At 55.6% G+C, this 19,085-nt stretch overlaps 1 protein-coding gene across 3 annotated transcripts in view; it reads right to left on the bottom strand.

Annotated features, from left to right (window-relative positions):
- The window catches only part of LOC144479194 (peroxisome proliferator-activated receptor delta-like), an 86,022-nt gene extending 80,895 nt beyond the window's left edge, over positions 1-5,127 (bottom strand). For 2 of the 3 annotated variants that reach the window (XM_078197833.1, XM_078197835.1), the window contains exon 1: positions 4,961-5,090. The gene's annotated coding sequence lies outside the window, so the exon portion shown is untranslated. Of the gene's footprint in view, positions 1-4,960 lie in introns of all 3 variants that reach the window. The other variant, XM_078197832.1, reaches the window with a different exon arrangement.
- Positions 5,128-19,085: the final 13,958 nt, after the last annotated feature.

Genomic DNA, 19,085 nt, shown 5'->3' with positions numbered 1-19,085 from the left:
CGGGGGGGGCGGGGCGGGGGAGGATCGGGCGGGGCGGGGAGGATCGGGCGGGCGGGGGAGGATCGGGCGGGCGGGGGCGGAGGATCCGGCGGGCGGGGGGAGGATCGGGCGGGCGGGGGAGGATCGGGCGGGCGGGGGAGGATCGGGCGGGCGGGCGGGGAGGATCGGGCGGGCGGGCGGGGGAGGATCGGGCGGGCGGGCGGGGGAGGATCGGGCGGGCGGGCGGGGGAGGATCGGCGGGCGGGCGGGCGGGGGAGGATCGGGCGGGCGGGCGGGGGAGGATCGGGCGGGCGGGCGGGGGAGGATCGGGCGGGCGGGCGGGGGAGGATCGGGCGGGCGGGCGGGGGAGGATCGGGCGGGCGGGCGGGGGAGGATCGGGCGGGCGGGCGGGGGAGGATCGGGCGGGCGGGCGGGGGAGGATCGGGCGGGCGGGCGGGGGAGGATCGGGCGGGCGGGCGGGGAGGATCGGGCGGGCGGGGGAGGATCGGGCGGGCGGGCGGGGAGGATCGGGCGGGCGGGGGAGGATCGCGGGCGGGCGGGCGGGAGGATCGGGCGGGGGCGGGGGAGGATCGGGCGGGCGGGGGAGGATCGGGCGGGCGGGGAGGATCGGCGGGCGGGGGAGGATCGGGCGGGCGGGGGAGGATCGGGCGGGCGGGGGAGGATCGGGCGGGCGGGGGAGGATCGGGCGGGCGGGGAGGATCGGGCGGGCGGGGGAGGATCGGGCGGGCGGGGGAGGATCGGGCGGGCGGGGGAGGATCGGGCGGGCGGGGGAGGATCGGGCGGGCGGGGGAGGATCGGGCGGGCGGGGGAGGATCGGGCGGGCGGGGGAGGATCGGGCGGGCGGGGGAGGATCGGGCGGGCGGGGGAGGATCGGGCGGGCGGGGGAGGATCGGGCGGGCGGGGGAGGATCGGGCGGGCGGGGGAGGATCGGGCGGGCGGGGGAGGATCGGGCGGGCGGGGAGGATCGGGCGGGCGGGGAGGATCGGGCGGGCGGGGGAGGATCGGGCGGGCGGGGGAGGATCGGGCGGGCGGGGAGGATCGGCGGGCGGGGGAGGATCGGGCGGGCGGGGGAGGATCGGGCGGGCGGGGGAGGATCGGGCGGGCGGGGGAGGATCGGGCGGGCGGGGGAGGATCGGGCGGGCGGGGGAGGATCGGGCGGGCGGGGGAGGATCGGGCGGGCGGGGGAGGATCGGGCGGGCGGGGGGAGGATCGGGCGGGCGGGGGAGGATCGGGCGGGCGGGGGAGGATCGGGCGGGCGGGGGAGGATCGGGCGGGCGGGGGAGGATCGGGCGGGCGGGGGAGGATCGGGCGGGCGGGGGAGGATCGGGCGGGCGGGGGAGGATCGGGCGGGCGGGGGAGGATCGGGCGGGCGGGGGAGGATCGGGCGGGCGGGGGAGGATCGGGCGGGCGGGGGAGGATCGGGCGGGCGGGGGAGGATCGGGCGGGCGGGGGAGGATCGGGCGGGCGGGGGAGGATCGGGCGGGCGGGGGAGGATCGGGCGGGCGGGGGAGGATCGGGCGGGCGGGGGAGGATCGGGCGGGGGAGGATCGGGCGCGGGGGAGGATCGGGCGGGCGGGGAGGATCGGGCGGGCGGGGGAGGATCGGGCGGGCGGGGCAGGATCGGGCGGGCGGGGGAGGATCGGGCGGGCGGGGGAGGATCGGGCGGGCGGGGGAGGATCGGGCGGGCGGGGAGGATCGGGCGGGCGGGGGAGGATCGGGCGGGCGGGGGAGGATCGGGCGGGCGGGGGAGGATCGGGCGGGCGGGGGAGGATCGGGCGGGCGGGGGAGGATCGGGCGGGCGGGGGAGGATCGGGCGGGCGGGGGAGGATCGGGCGGGCGGGGGAGGATCGGGCGGGCGGGGGAGGATCGGGCGGGCGGGGGAGGATCGGGCGGGCGGGGGAGGATCGGGCGGGCGGGGGAGGATCGGGCGGGCGGGGGAGGATCGGGCGGCGGGGGAGGATCGGGCGGGCGGGGGAGGATCGGGCGGGCGGGGGAGGATCGGGCGGGCGGGGGAGGATCGGGCGGGCGGGGGAGGATCGGGCGGGCGGGGGAGGATCGGGCGGCGGGCGGTGGAGGATCGGGCGGGGGAGGATCGGGCGGGCGGGGGAGGATCGGGCGGGCGGGGGAGGATCGGGCGGGCGGGGGAGGATCGGGCGGGCGGGGGAGGATCGGGCGGGCGGGGCAGGATCGGGCGGGCGGGGCAGGATCGGGCGGGCGGGGCAGGATCGGGCGGGCGGGGAGGATCGGGCGGGCGGGGAGATGGACAATCGGGCGGGCGGGGGAGGATCGGGCGAGCGGGGGAGGATCGGGCAGGCGGGCGGGGGAGGATCGGGCGGGCGGGCGGGGGAGGATCGGGCGGGCGGGGGAGGATCGGGCGGGCGGGCGGGGGAGGATCGGGCGGGCGGGGGCGGAGGATCGGGCGGGCAGGGGAGGAGGATCGGGCGGGGGAGGATCGGGCGGGCGGGGGAGGATCGGGCGGGCGGGGGAGGATCGGGCGGGCGGGGGAGGATCGGGCGGGCAGGGGAGGATCGGGCGGGCAGGGGAGGATCGGGCGGGCGGGGGAGGATCGGGCGGGCGGGGGAGGATCGGGCGGGCAGGGGAGGATCGGGCGGGCAGGGGAGGATCGGGCGGGCGGGGGAGGATCGGGCGGGCGGGGGAGGATCGGGCGGGCGGGGGAGGATCGGGCGGGCAGGGGAGGATCGGGCGGGCGGGGAGGATCGGGCGGGGCTGGGGGGGAGGATCGGGCGGGCGGGGGAGGATCGGGCGGGCGGGGGAGGATCGGGCGGGCGGGGGAGGATCGGGCGGGCTGGGGGGAGGATCGGGCGGGCTGGGGGGGAGGATCGGGCGGGCGGGGGAGGATCGGGCGGGCGGGGGAGGATCGGGCGGGCGGGGGAGGATCGGGCGGGCGGGGCAGGATCGGGCGGGCGGGGGAGGATCGGGCGGGCGGGGGAGGATCGGGCGGGCGGGGGAGGATCGGGCGGGCGGGGGAGGATCGGGCGGGCGGGGGAGGATCGGGCGGGGGAGGATCGGGCGGGGAGGATCGGGCGGGCGGGGGAGGATCGGGCGGGCGGGGGAGGATCGGGCGGGCGGGGCAGGATCGGGCGGGCGGGGGAGGATCGGGGGGGCGGGGGAGGATCGGGCGGGCGGGGGAGGATCGGGCGGGCGGGGGAGGATCGGGCGGGCGGGGGAGGATCGGGCGGGCGGGGGAGGATCGGGCGGGCGGGGGAGGATCGGGCGGGCGGGGGAGGATCGGGCGGGCGGGGGAGGATCGGGCGGGCGGGGGAGGATCGGGCGGGCGGGGGAGGATCGGGCGGGCGGGGGAGGATCGGGCGGGCGGGGGAGGATCGGGCGGGCGGGGGAGGATCGGGCGGGCGGGGAGGATCGGGCGGGCGGGGGAGGATCGGGCGGGCGGGGGAGGATCGGGCGGGCGGGGGAGGATCGGGCGGGCGGGGGAGGATCGGGCGGGCGGGGGAGGATCGGGCGGGCGGGGAGGATCGGGCGGGCGGGGGAGGATCGGGCGGGCGGGCGGTGGAGGATCGGGCGGGGGAGGATCGGGCGGGCGGGGGAGGATCGGGCGGGCGGGGGAGGATCGGGCGGGCGGGGGAGGATCGGGCGGGCGGGGGAGGATCGGGCGGGCGGGGCAGGATCGGGCGGGCGGGGCAGGATCGGGCGGGCGGGGCAGGATCGGGCGGGCGGGGAGGATCGGGCGGGCGGGGAGATGGACAATCGGGCGGGCGGGGGAGGATCGGGCGAGCGGGGGAGGATCGGGCAGGCGGGCGGGGGAGGATCGGGCGGGCGGGCGGGGGAGGATCGGGCGGGCGGGGAGGATCGGGCGGGCGGGCGGGGAGGATCGGGCGGGCGGGGGCGGAGGATCGGGCGGGCAGGGGAGGAGGATCGGGCGGGGGAGGATCGGGCGGGCGGGGGAGGATCGGGCGGGCGGGGGAGGATCGGGCGGGCGGGGGAGGATCGGGCGGGCAGGGGAGGATCGGGCGGGCAGGGGAGGATCGGGCGGGCGGGGGAGGATCGGGCGGGCGGGGAGGATCGGGCGGGCAGGGGAGGATCGGGCGGGCAGGGGAGGATCGGGCGGGCGGGGGAGGATCGGGCGGGCGGGGGAGGATCGGGCGGGCGGGGGAGGATCGGGCGGGCAGGGGAGGATCGGGCGGGCGGGGGAGGATCGGGCGGGCTGGGGGGAGGATCGGGCGGGCGGGGGAGGATCGGGCGGGCGGGGGAGGATCGGGCGGGCGGGGGAGGATCGGGCGGGCTGGGGGGGAGGATCGGGCGGGCTGGGGGGGAGGATCGGGCGGGCGGGGGAGGATCGGGCGGGCGGGGGAGGATCGGGCGGGCGGGGGAGGATCGGGCGGGCAGGGGAGGATCGGGCGGGCAGGCGGGGGACGGGCGCGCAGGCGGGGGACGGGCGGAGGAGATGGACAGTCGGGCGGGCGGGTGAGGAGGATCGGGTGGGCGGGAGTTGTGGGTCACATCCTAAACAGGGTGAAAGCTGATGTGAAGTTGGGATTTGTTGTCCATTTCCCTCCCTGACTGGGGGGGTGGGGAGTGGGCCATTGGCAAACTCCGGGAGTGGAGCCCGGCGGAGCCCGAGCCCAGACCCGGGCGGGGAAGGCGCCCCAGGGGTGGAGCCCGAGCCCAGACCCGGGCGGGGAAGGCGCCCCAGGGGTGGAGCCCGAGCCCAGACCCGGGCGGGGAAGGCGCCCCGCCGGCGCGGGCCGGGCCGGGGGAAGCTGGAGGAAATACCCTCAACCTGCCGCGGGGACCTCCTTGACTGACAGCTCCATCCACCAATCAGAGGCGCGGAGCCTCCTGGGCCGGCCAATCAGGGTGGGCCGGAGGCGGGACTTCCGGCGCCAACTCCGGTGGTGCTGAGCTTTGCCGCTGCTCCTTCCTGTGTGAGAAACAATGTATTTTTAAAGATAATAAAGAGTAAACAGAGAGTGGGACAAACCGTGTGGTGTGGGGACTCCCCGGTGTGAGTGCGGGCGGCTGTCTCACTCCGCTCAGCGCCGTTGCTCGCTCACTTTTTCAAGCGCCTCAAAGTTCTCTCGCGCTAATGTTTACGTGCGCGGCGACTCGCGCTGTGACAGCCCGCTGACGTCACGCAGCGTGACAGCCTCGCGCCACCCTCACGCGCTCTGACGTCACAAGAGCCGCGGGGGCGGGGCCCTGCAATGACGTCACCGCCCGCCTGGCTTGCTACATTGAGGGCGGGAAGCGCGGCGATTCAAACTCAGCCCCCCTCACCTGTGCCATGTACAGGAGTTCATGGATTTGATTTGGATCATGGAATGGCTACAGAGTAGAAGGAGGCCATTCAGCCCATCCAGTCTACACCAGCAACAATCCCACCCAGGCCCTATCCCCATAATGCCATGTATTTACCCCGCAGGTGGATCTACAGGCATTTAGAGCTGCAAGGACTGATTAGGGACAGTCAGCATGGGCTTTGTGAGTGGAAAATCATGTCTCACAAATTTGATTGAGTGTTTTGAAGGGGTAACCAAGAAGGTAGGTGAGGGCAGTGCAGTTGATGTTGTCTACATGGACTTTAGCAAGGCCTTTGACAAGGTGACACATGGTAGGTTGTTGTGTAAGGTTAAATCTCACGGCATCCAGGGTGAGGTATCTAAATAGATACAAAATTGGCTTCTTAATAGAAGCCAGAGGGTGGTTGTAGAGAATTGTTTTTCAAACTGGAGGCCTGTGACCAGCGGTGTGCCTCAGGGATCAGTGCTGGGCCCACTGTTATTTGTCATTTATATTAATGATTTGGATGACAATATAGGAGGCATGGTTAGTAAGTTTGCAGATGACACCAAGATTGGTGGCATAGTGGACAGTGAAGAAAGTTATCTCCAATTGCAACGGGATCTTGATCAATTGGGCCAGTGGGATGACGAATGGCAGATGGAGTTTAATTTAGATAAATGCAAGGTGATGCATTTTGGTAGATTGAACCAGGGCAGGACTTACTCAGTTCATGGTAGGGCATTGGGGAGAGTTACAGAACAAAGAGATCTAGGGGTACATGTTCAAAGGTCCTTGAAAGTGGAGTCACAGGTGGACAGAATGGTGAAGAAGGCATTCGGCATGCTTGGTTTCATCGGTCAGAACATTGAATACAGGAGTTGGAATGTCTTGTTGAAGTTGTACAAGACATTGGTAAGGCCACACTTGGAATACTGTGTGCAATTCTGGTCAGCCTATTATAGACAGGATAGTATTAAACTAGAAAGAGTGCAGAAAAGATTTACTAGGATGCTACCGGGACTTGATGGTTTGAGTTATAAGGAGAGACTGGATAGACTGGGACTTTTTTCTCTGGAGCGTAGGAGGCTGAGAGGTGATCTTACAGAGGTCTATATAATAATGAGGGGCATAGATCAGCTAGATAGTTATTATCTTTTCCCAAAGGTAGGGAAGTCTAAAACTAGAGGGCATAGGTTTAAGGTGAGAGGGGAGAGATACAAAAGTGTCCAGAGGGGCAATTTTTTCACACAGAGGGTGGTGAGTGTCTGGAACAAGCTGCCAGAGGTAGTAGTAGAGGTGGGTACAATTTTGTCTTTTAAAAAGCATTTAGATAGTTACATGGGTAAGATGGGTACAGAGGGATATGGGCCAAATGCGGGCAATTGGGATTAGCTTAGGGGTTTTAAAAAAAAAAGGGCGGCATGGACAAGTTGGGCCGAAGGGCCTGTTTCCATGCTATGACTCTGAGGTGGCACAGTGGTTAGCACTGCTGCCTCACAGCGCCAGGGACCTGGGTTCAATTCCCAGCTTGGGTCACTGACTGTGCGGAGTCTGCATGTTCTCCCTGTCTCTGCTTCCGTTTCCTCCTGTTGCTCCAGTTTCCTTCCACAATCGGAAAGACGTGCTGGTTAGGTGCATTGGCCATGCTAAAAATAAACTTTAAAACATTTAACTTGCCCTGGATTTGACTTGATTTGATTTGTTATTGTCACATTTATTAACATACAGTGAAAAATATTGTTTCTTGTGCGCTGGCTGCTTTGCCGAGGCAGCGGGAAGTGTAGACAGAATCAATGGATGGGAGGCTGGTTTGCGCAATGGATTGGGCTACATTCATGACCTTTTGTAGTTCCTTGTGGTCTTGGGCAGAGCAGGAGCCATACCAAGCTGTGATACAACCAGAAAGAATGCTTTCTATGGTGCATTTGTGAAAGTTGGTGAGAGTCGTAGCTGACATGCCAAATTTCCTTAGTCTTCTGAGAAAGGGGTGTTGTTCCTGATGTTTTTCTGCAATTTGTTAACTTCATCCATCAGTGAATTCAGGGGTTCAGGTGGGAGAGTGCGGTAGCATGGCCTCTTTAAGGGGGTGCTCCCTGAGGGCCATGTGACCAGGCCAGTTCCTAAAGTGTCAAGGCAGGAAGCTGAGCTAATCGAATGCAAAGGCACATATCCCGGGTCTGGGGAGGATCCTCAGTTGGAGCCAGGGAGGAGCGTTGTACAGTCACAGCTTGTTCTGTCTGACCCTTTATTGCACTTATTTATTGTTGGCAATAAAGCCTTTGTTACTTTGAGCCACATTGAGTCGCCCTCGATTTATTACACTGTTGATTTCTGTCTTGAACATGCTCAAAGGTTGACCTTCCACAGACTCTTGGGTAGAGATTTCCAAAAATTCACCACCCTCTGAGTGAAGAAATTCCTCAGTCTCAGTCTTAAACGCCTGTCCCTTATTCTGAGACTGAGTTGCCTGGTTCTAGGATCACCAGCCAGGGAAAGCATCCTGTGTCCATCTACCCTGTCACGCCCTGTCAGAGTTTTGAATGTTTTAATGAGATCAGCCCTCAATTCTTTGAAACTTTAGATAATACAGGCCCAATTTCCCCAATCTGTCCTCATAAGACAATCCTGCCACCCCAAGAATTAGTCTGGTGAATTATTGTTGCATTCCCTTTTAGTATAGGGCGGTCTCCTCCCACAGTCCAAAGATGTGTGGGGTTAGGTTGATTGGCCATGCTAAATTGACCCTAGTGTCTGGGGATTAGCAGGGTAAATATGTGGGGTTGCGGGAATGGGGCCTGGGTGGGATTGTGGTCAGTGCAGACTCGATGGGCCGAATAGCCTCCTTCTGCACTGTAGGGATTCTATGATATCCCTTTGAAAGGTGCATTAGAAGTATTCCTGGAGGTTTCATGACATGACCTGTCCCCATGCTGAAGCCATTACATCCACCCCATGTTGCATGGTCCTCCGATACCAATTGGAAAGCTAAAAACTCTGCCCATTTGGATGATGCTTAACAGTTAGCCAAAGAACCTCCCCCCCCCCCTTCCCATTGTTAGTAGTTTTATATCTGATTTGACACTACTGTACCTTTAAGAAATGTATTTTAATCATGTTCTCTGCAGGATTTTTTCTAGCAGGCCATGTCAGTAACCAGTATCTTTTATTGTTGCTGAAGCAGGATAATTGAAGCAATGTTTATTTTTAATCACGTCTAATGCAGTGTCCTGGGATTTTTATGACTCTGTTAAATTGCTGGTGGTGAATGATTGACACGTCAGGTGACGCCTGAGACACAGTCATTTTTCCACAGCAAAGTCCAAGGGTTTCGTTTCATTTTGGCTCAGAGCTGTTTGGACTTGAGACAGAACGCATTGTCTCTTGTTACTCCCCCTGGCGTTGGAAATCCTGCTGTCTGTGGGTTGCTAGCTAGAAGCTAGAGGCAAGCAGTGTCTCCATCTCTCGCTCTCTCGAGGTGTGCTGAAAGTTCCAGGACTGGGAAGTTTCAGAGTTTCAATCCAACATTCCAAAGGCCCAATTCACAGCAGGTGTAAAAAGGTACATAATCCAGCATCACATATACTTGCTTTTTGTGCTGAGCCTAAAAGTGGTGTAGGTTTATACAATGTTGTTTGTTTTGGAACATTCCAGTTAGCTTTTTGAGTTTATTTTTTAGTTTATTTATTAGTGTCACAAGTAGGCTTACATTAACACTGCAATGAAGTTACTGTGAAAATCCCCTAGTCGCCACACTCTGGCACCTGTTCGGGTACACTGAGGGAGAATTTAGCATGGCCAATGCACCTAACTGTTAAGGTTTACACAATATCATGGTTGTTTTTTTTTGTAATTGGTAAAAGTTATGCCATTTTTTCTTATTATATGTTAACTGTGACTTAAATAAACTGTTTGATAAAAGCTTCCTCGTGGGTCACTGGAATCATACCTGGAGTGAAACACCTTGTAAGAGTTTTAACAACACTAGGTTAAAGTCCAACAGGTTTATCTGGTAGTTGGACTTTAACCTGGTGTTGTTAAAACTCTTACTGTGTTTACCCCAGTCCAACGCCGGCATCTCCACATCGTGAAACACCTTGGCCAGGATTCTCCCAAAAGAATTCTAAGTGCCAAATGAAAGATACTGGGGGCTGTTGGTGTGGATATTAATAGCGAGTACAGAATATTTCTCCGTCTCTGCGTTTGGCTGGGTAATGATTGTGGCAGTCTTTTATTGGGTGTTCAGTGTTCTTTTTGATCTTCTACATCACCATGGCTTACACTAAGATTCCTCAGGTACCATGGACTACAGTGGGTTTGAGTTTTGAGTAAAAACTAGAGTAACTCTTGCTGGTTTTTGTAGCACTGCAGAGTGCCTCAGGAGATTCATGTTGAAAATCCAGGGCTGGGGCCTATACCCGCTGGAGAGGCCGGCAGCATAGCACTGAGCGGGCCACTGCACGTGCATCGATCTGTCAGAGCGGAGATCGGCGCATGCGCAGTAGCCCCGCACTGCCGGCCTCCTGATCACCGGCCAGCCCCGCAATCCCCAATCGAACCCTTATGCTCACCCGGGCCAAATTCAAAGTGCAAAACTTATGGTTTAGGCTGACTTTGTAAAACAGCTTGCAGTTTCTGGCCTGGATCATGACACTGATAAGAGGAATGTACAAAGAAATTGACAAAAATATTATTTTTTAACTCCCCGATGATATTTTGCATAGAGCTGTGTCCTGGAGACTCTAGACTGGGGGTTAGCAGCCCAACAGAAGTTTGTCATCTGCCCTGTTTCTTATTGATCTGACAGTGAAAGTGGGTGACCTATAATATAGGGACCTGCTTTGCAATCACTAATTAGCTCTTCTTTCGATTCCAGCCACCAGCAAGAAAAGTTGAGGAAGACAACAAGCTAGAACCCGAGCCCCAGTCCCCAAGGCATCTCAGAGGAGGAGGCAGAGGAAGTATCCGAGGAAGACCCTTCATTGCGTTCACCTGCACCCTCCGCCAGTGCAGAAATACACATCTCGTTGGGTCCTATTTCTAGTATAGACTCGGGGGTCACAATCTGGTGATCACTCACGGAAACCTGTCCACAGCAGGCGGAGGCAGCGACGGCCAAGATTTCTGACACTCGGAGACTGCTGGAGACTAGGCCCCAGCAGAGTCTGAGTCCAATGATGAGCCTCTGCAATTAACCCTGCAAAGGCCAGAGAACATCAGAAAGAATTGTCAAAGGGCAGCACCAGGCTGGAGCAATGGATGGAGGAGTTTATCCACATTCCACCTGATGTTGTGACTTTGACATACGAGTGCGTTGAAGTGGCACCGTGGTTAGCACTACGGCCTCACAACACCAGGAACCCGGGTCCAATTCCGGCCTCGGGTGATTGCCTGTGTGGAGTTTGCACATTCTCCTCATATCTGTGTGGGTTTCCTCCGGGTGCTGCGGTTTCCTCCCACAGTCCAAAGATGTGCTGGTTAGGTCGATTGGCCATGCTAAATTGATCCTTAGTGTCAGGGGAGATTAGCAGGGTAAATACATCGGGTACCAAAAGAGAAAATGCTGGAAAAGGGTCTTCTGGACTTGAAATGTCAGCTCTTTTCTCTCCTTACAGATGCTGCCAGACCTGCTGAGATTTTCCAGCATTTTCTCTTTTGGTTTCAGATTCCAGTATCCGCAGTAATTTGCTTTTATTAAATATGTGGGGTTATGGGGATAGGGCCTGGGTGGGATTGTTGTCGGTGCAGGCTTGATGGGCCGAATGGCCTCCTTCTGCACTGTAGGACTTCTATGATTCTAAGTCTCCATGGGAAGGGTGACAGGCACCTTGAAGACCCAGGTCCGCAATTTCTGTTCAACTTGTGCTCAGTACTGCACACCATCGCTCTAGTCATGGATGCATTTTAGTTGTGGCTGGGCAAGAGGGGCACCTCAACCTCTGTCCAAGTGTCCCTTCGGGGAAGAGTCTCGAAAGGGAGGAGGAGAACCAACTATCACCATGGGGAAATCCACTCAGGACACCCCATGGGTGTCTCCAAATCCCCTCTGCCTGTGACCCCAGGTCAGTCTGAGGAGGGTGCACCTGCCCTCGAACAGCAGACACTTAGCAGGCAGGGGCCATGCAGGCCTCGGGCCTCCAGAGAACACCTGCCAAAGTCATTTCAGACAACAGGGTGTAGCAGTCAGCAGGCAGCCTCCATTTCAGGAAGCCAGGGCTGCACCTAGACATAGCGGAAGAGTTAGGAAAATTAAGAAGTTGCAAAAGCACAATGGTGTCATGAGTGTTCATTCCCTGCGTATAATCTGCACTATTGTAAATATATTTTGTATTTATCCATCACCAAGTCTCTCATGAACTTTTACAGATGCACCATAGAAAGCATTCTTTCTGGTTGTATCACAGCTTGGTTTGGCTCCTGCTCTGCCCAAGACTGCAAGGAACTACAAAAGGTTGTGAATGTAGCCCAATCCATCACGCAAACCAGCCTCCCATTCATTGGCATTGTCTACACTTCCCGCTGCCTCGACAAAGCAACCAGCATAATCAAGGACCCCACGCACCCTGGACATTCTGTCTTCCACCTTGTTCCGTCGGGAAAAAATGCAAAAGTCTGAGGTCACGTACCAACCGACTCAAGAACAGCTTCTTCCCTGCTGCTGTCAGACTTTTGAATGGACTTACCTCGCATTAAGTTGACCTTTCTCTACACTCTATCTATGACTGTAACACTACATTCTGCACTCTCTCCTTCTCTATGAATGGTATGCCTTGTCTGTATAGCGTGCAAGAAACAATAATTTTCACTGTATGTTAATACATGTGACAATAATAAATCAAATCAAAAAGTCTGAGGTATTAAATGGTTAATTGATGTGATGCAAGGTCCCACATTCATTCAAGGATACAAAATTAAACCCCCCAATCTCCCATCTTGGCCCTCAGTTCCATTAGGTCTCACTCAATCTAATAATGAATCGCCTTTAGTTCCATATCTGCAACATGAAGAAAGGCACTTCCTATATGAAAATTATGACTGGATAATACACATGTAACCCTTGCAACTCAGGCAAACATTATGTCACCTCATGAGAATTATCCTAATGAGTCACACGGATGTCTGTGGATGTTATAAATATTTATCGCGACCAAAGTTCACCTAAATGAACTTTGCAATGGCATATATTTTAAGACTGTGAGATTTTGGGAAAAGTAGTATTCATCATCGAGCATCATAGCCTTCCATGCCTCACTGAAGGGTTGTTTCGTCTTTGTACATTATTCCTTTATTGGTTGCCACTTAATGCGAGATAAGTCCATTCAAAAGTCTGACAGCAGCAGGGAAGAAGCTGTTCTTGAGTCGGTTGGTACGTGACCTCAGACTTTTGCATTTTTTTCCGACGGAACAAGGTGGAAGACAGAATGTCCAGGGTGCGTGGGGTCCTTGATTATGCTGGTTGCTTTGTCGAGGCAGCGGGAAGTGTAGACAGAGTCAATGGATGGGAGGCTGGTTTGCGTGATGGATTGGGCTACGTTCACGACCTTTTGTAGTTTCTTGCAGTCTTGGGCAGAGCAGGAGCCATACCAAGCTGTGATACAACCAGAAAGAATGCTTTCTATGGTGCTTCTGTAAAAGTTCATGAGAGACTTGGTTGTCAGTCGTGTAACAGATCTCTGCATGGCACTGAGCTTTGGAAGTTGGTTCCACTTGGTAACATTTGAAATGTCTGCTAGTTGGGAATGAATGCGTGCTGTCAAGGTGTGTGCTCATCCTGATGAACCTGTCCACTTATCTGTGAGGATCTTACTGCGTACCTGAAGGGCTGCCTAGTGGTGCTTCACACATTCCCTCTGTGAAGTTGCAGAATGCAAATCGCTATGGAATTCATTGCATAATTTAGGTTTCATAGAAAAGATTGGCCTCTGTGAGATGGAGAATGTTGAGGGCTGCAATGCTATGAAAGTTACTGTTCAAACAGGCGGCACGGTAGCACAGTGGTTAGCACTGCTGCCTCACAGCTCCAGGGACCTGGGTTCGATTCCCGGCTTGGTTCACTGTGTGGAGTTTGCACGTTCTCCCTGTGTCTACGTGGGTTTCCTCCGGCTGCTCCGGTTTCCTCCCACTGTCCAAAGATGTGCGAGTTCAGTGCATTGGCCATGTTAAATTGTCCCTTAGTGTCCCAGGGTGCATAGGTTAGAGGGATTAGCGGGGTAAAATATGTGGGGATAGGGCCTGGGTGGATTGTGGTCGGTGCAGACTCGATGGGCCAAATGGCCTCCTTCTGTACTGTAGAGATTCTATGATTCTATGAAGTGCTGCTCCAGCACATCTCCTGAGTGCTCAGCAGGATCTATGAAGAGAATAAGTTATCATTGACTGGGTCAAAACTGACTGGGGCACGTTGCTCCCAAATGCCAAGGCACTGTAGGACATAAACTTGGCAGGTTTGTGACAAACACAGGTAAGGAGTATTTGTCAATAATGACACAATGCTCCTGCTGAACAACTCCCTGTGAGGAGAAATGTTAACATTACTCACAGCTATGGGTGTTGTCAGTCGTGTAACAGATCTCTGTGTCCTCGTGTCAGATGGCATCTTGGAGCTCAAAATAAAGATGCAGCCTCTGCCTTAATCATGCTTGAGGGCTGGTGTTTGGAGAGATGGTGCTGTCGAGATGAATCTCCCTCTTCAGATGGCCATGTGCTAACCATTGTTGAATGTTCTTCATCTTGGAACCATGTTGTTATGAAGAAGGGCCCAACACTAATTGGCACAGCTTTGGGAAGACCACCACCCTTAGTAGTGGATAACGCAGACTACAGGCACCACTGCCTTGTGGAGAAAAACGATGACCTTTTGTGATAAGCTGAAGATGGCAATGAAGGTGTTGTTGGGTCGCATTGAAGAATGATGAGAACTGAAATCATGACAACTTGTCTTCACCTAATTCTTCCTGGAATCTTGTAGCTCTGAGGTTGTCACAGGCAACCTCCCAGTCTGTGCAACATGAGTTCCTTTCGGAGAACATGACAATGTGAACTATCACATCTCCAGACAAGCACCTGCAGCACTCTCTTTTTCTCATCTCCATGTATGAGCTGCATCTGTGGGTGGCACAGTGGTTAGCACTGCTGCATCACAGCGCCAGGGACCCGGGTTCAATTACAGCCTTGGGTCACTGTCTGTGTGGAGCTTGCACGTTCTCCCCGTGTCTGTGTGGGTTTCCTCCGGGTGCTCTGGTTTCCTCCCATAGTCTGAAAGACGTGCTGATTAGGTGCATCGACCTGAACAGGCGCCGGAATGTGGCGACTAGGGGAATTTCACAGTAACTTCATTGCAGTGTTAATGTAAGCCTTACTTGTGACACTAATAAATAAACTGTACTTATTTTACTTTACTTTATCTTCTGTAGACCCTTGGCCATGCCAAACGTCTTCATGGATTTGGCCCTTTCTTGTCAGCGTCTGGGTCTTTCTGGGGCCCACCTGGCTCTTGATCCTCAGGGCGATGGTCTTCCTTCACCTGTGCCAATCAGTGACAGGCCCTTCTTAGAAACATAGAAAACTACAGCACAAAGCAGGCCCTTCGGCCCCACAAGTTGTGCCGAACATATCCCTACCTTTTAGGCCTACCTATAACCCTCCATCCTATTAAGTCCCATGTACTCATCCAGGAGTCTCTTCAAAGACCCTATTGAGTTTGCCTCCACCACCACTGACGGCAGCCGATTCCACTCGCCCACCACCCTCTGTGTGAAAAACTTCCCCCTAACATTTCCCCTGTACCTACCCCTCAGCACCTTAAACCTGTGTCCTCTCGTAGCAGCCTCATTCTAATCAAAGCTCTCACAAGGCAGCGCTGCCTGCAGCCTGCATTCTCTACTCCTCCTTGTATCCGTGAACACATACCATTGAGCATCAATGGCAGTTCATGTGGAATGACCTCCCTCCCTATACAAGGCAGGAATGCCCTTGACTTACCCTCAGTCAACACATCACATACCAAGGCCACACCTTGCAGGCTGATATCACCCCGGAGAATGATGTGTGGCTGAGCTTTCCCTCAGGAGTGACTGTGTTTTCACAACCAGGGTCTCAATTAGGGTCAGAAGACCCAAGCCCTAAGAGCCGCAGTCAACCTTATGCTTGTCCTCCAGTGGCCTTGACAATAATTATCAATACCCAAAGAGAAAACGCTGGAAAATCTCAGCAAGTCTGGCAGCATCTGTAAGGAGAGAAAAGAGCTGACGTTTCGAGTCTAGATGATCCTTAGTCAGAGCTTTGACAAAAGGTCATCTGGATTCGAAATGTCAGCTCTTTTCTCTCCACAGATGCTGCCAGACTTGCTGTGATTTTCCACCGTTTTCTCTTTTGGTTTCAGATTCCAGCATCCGCTGTAATTTGCTTTTATACTATCAATACCCAATCCTTGCACTAACCTCATGGCTACAAGCATGGTGGCTTGAATGTCATGACCAGTATACATTGGAACATGGAGGGCTGTAGGGCTCAGGCCGCCTCTGCACAGCGGATGTGGCCATTGATTCTTTGACCCATTCCCACAAGCCTCTGTGAGGATCAGCTGCCAATTAAGACCAAATGCACCGCAGCACTGAAGCATCATGGATTTCTCACCTGAATGCTCACCATTAGTGAAGGTTTAGCTCATTCATTGTGCATTTGACTCACAAGTCCAGCACTTGGCTGAGCTGTGGTTTGAGCAGGAGAGAGATAGGGTGCTGCTTTAATCAGTCAAATATTGCTGTGCTGAACTCCACCCAGACCCTCTGAGACCACTCCCAGGTTGATCTACCCTCAGCCCCTTCTTATTTCTCATTTTCATGCCATCCCTCAGTGACATCATCCAAAAGCACAGTGTTGGGTTTCACATGGACATGCTCAAGGACCTTGGGAAACTTTGATGACGAGTTAAAGGTGGTTGGGGTTTTCTACTCACCCACGTCGGAAACCACACTTGCATTCATTTGCATCTCATGAATGCTGTAGGATTTTCTTAAGCAGTTTGAAATTAAGTCGTTCCGTTTTGACTTTTTGTTGGGCAATCAGCAGTCAAACTAATTGGGGAAGAGGAAAGGCAGTTGTTTGTGAAGAAATAAACTTGTTTTATGACAGAGCTCATTTGGGTCTTGAGTTGAAGCTCTCTTAGTGGCCTTTGTTTGTTTTTAAATTGGTTTGAAGGAACGGTTAAAACATTGTGAATTTAGAATGACACCATGAGTGGGATTTTCCAGCCTGGCTCGTCCTGAAACCGTAAAGTCCCACCCAAGGTCAAGAGACCTTCCCATGCTCCAGCCCTCACCCGCTCCGATTCCCGTGGTGGGCAGGTGGGTAAAATTCCAGCCCTTATGTTAAAAAACCATGTGTTGCCTTAATTGATCTGTACCTGAGAGGGAACCTTTATTCTCTGATATTTTGATGAGAAGTTGCCTTAACTGTTGATTTTTCTATTTGATTTGATTTATTATTGTCACATGTATTAACATACAGTGAAAAGTGTGGTGGACTTCAGTTGTGCCTTTGTCCTGCCTGGACCACCGTTGTGTGTTTGCCATGCCTGGACACATCCCCTGTCGGCTCCTCCCCCTTGTCACCTAGTATAAAGGTGGCTGTTTCCTCCCCCTTGTTCAGTTCGGGTCGGTTACCTGTTGGGATGTGTTCCTGGTTCTGTAATGAATAAAAGCCTACAGTTGTATTGGCACACAAGTAGTCTTTTGCCTAATTGATAGCGCATTAAAAAGTATTGTTTCTTGCGCGCTATACAGACAAAGCATACCGTTCATAGAGAAGGAAACAAGAGAGTGCAGAATGTAGTGTTACAGTCATAGCTAGGGTGTAGTGAAAGATCAACTTAATGCAAGGTAGGTCCATTCAAAAGTCTGACGGCAGCAGGGAAGAAGCTGTTCTTGAGTCGGTTGGTACGTGACCTCAGACTTTTGTATCTTTTTCCCAATGGAAGAAGGTGGAAGAGAGAATATCCAGGGTGCGTCGGGGTCCTTGATTATGCTGGTTGTTTTGCCGAGGCAGTAGGAAGTGTAGACAGAGTCAATGGACGGGAGGCTGGTTTGCGTGATGGATTGGGCTACATTCATGACCTTTTGTAGTTTCTTGCGGTCTTGGTCAGAGCAGGAGCCATACCAAGCTGTGATACAACCAGAAGGAATGCTAGCTTTAGTGTGGGGCTTGTATTAAGGTATGCTGACAAGAGAATATGACATTATTTATGGCTGGTCTGTATCTGGAAAGAAACTTGTTTGTGATGGAATGTAAACTTTGGGAGTTTATGACCTACAGAGCAGGGGTGGTTGCAAAGGTGGGGTGATTTGCGTTCTACAGCCAATAGGAGGAGTGATTTCCAAATAATCCAATAGGTGGATCATTTCCAAATAAGGAAGGTGGAATGGGCGACTGGGAGATAAAAGTTGAGAAATCGTAATTATCGTTGGCACAGCGTTACCATGGCGTCTGGGGTATGACTTCTGCACGCTGTTCAACTTCACTTCAAAGACAAAAAGAGAGGGACATTGTCTGTGCTGACAACACCAAGAGCTCCTAGGAGCTTGAGAGATGAGAACCCTCTATATTGTCTTCACTGCTTCTTGTTAAGGATATGTAAAATCTTGCTTAATAAATTCTAATTGATTTATAAATACTAGCTATTTATACCTTGTAGGTCAAACTGAGGACCCTAATGTTAGAAATTAAAAATTCAAAACTTCGAGTTTTGTTTAATTGGAAGGATTTTATACGTCGAAACCCTGCACCTTACAATGCCAAAAGGCCAACTCACTGGAATTATGTTCCACCACTAAATTAAGTGCCTCGCCAGTTAATAATTGGAACGGTCTGTTTCACGACCGTATACAAGTGGCAGACACCAGCCGTGTTTGAAGTCAACGACAGTGCAGGAGCAGGAAGAGAAGCCATTGCAAGTGATTCTCTGACAATGATTAAATCAGAATGGAACCAGGTCAGAGCAGTCCCATCCAGCTGGAGTACACTGGGGGAGGGGGGGGGGAGTTGGAGGAGGTACTATGGGGTCAACCATATCATAGGGTGCAGACATGTTGAATCGGATGAGGAAGGAAAGTTTACCTTTGTCATGGTTACGCTCGTGCCATTTGTGACTTTGATAGAAGCAGTGAAGACAATATAGAGGTTTCTCATCTCTCAAGCTCCCAGTGGCTCTTGGTGTTGTCAGCACAGGCAATGTCCCTCTTTTTTGTCTTTGAAGTGATGTTGAACTGCGTCCAGAAAAGTCATGCCCCAGACACCATGGTAACGCTGTGCCAACGATAATTACGATTTCTCAACTTTTATCTCCCAACGGTGGTGAAAGAAACCTGAGGGAGGATTCAAACATGGAGTTCCAGAAAAGTTATCTGGAGGTGGAGAGACTGAGAAAGCTGGGGCTCTCCTGACAGCAGGCAAGATTGGCTATGTGTCCAAAACTACAGCAGTAAATAAGGAGACGCTGTTTCCAGTGGCAGAAGGGTCGGTGAATAGTAGAAACAGATTTTTGGTGATTGGCAAAAGATTCAGAGATGAAATAATACTTTTTCCTGACCCACACCTATTAATTTTGAATATCTCTATCACCTCTTCATTTATTTTTCTCCAATTACCAGAAATACAGTGGCTGGAACGTTCCGGCTATTCATGCCGGTGGGATCTTCCAGTCCTGTCAACGGTGCAACCCTGCCACAGGTTTCACAGCAGCAAGGGGTGCATTCAACAGGAAACCCCATTGACAACAGCGGGACCAGAAGATCCCACCGCCAGCCTGTGTGCCTTCCGCCTCCTCAAAA

Source organism: Mustelus asterias, chromosome 25 (genome assembly GCF_964213995.1).
Source record: "Mustelus asterias chromosome 25, sMusAst1.hap1.1, whole genome shotgun sequence".
NCBI lineage: Eukaryota > Metazoa > Chordata > Chondrichthyes > Carcharhiniformes > Triakidae > Mustelus > Mustelus asterias.
This window is presented reverse-complemented; position numbering and strand designations above follow the sequence as displayed.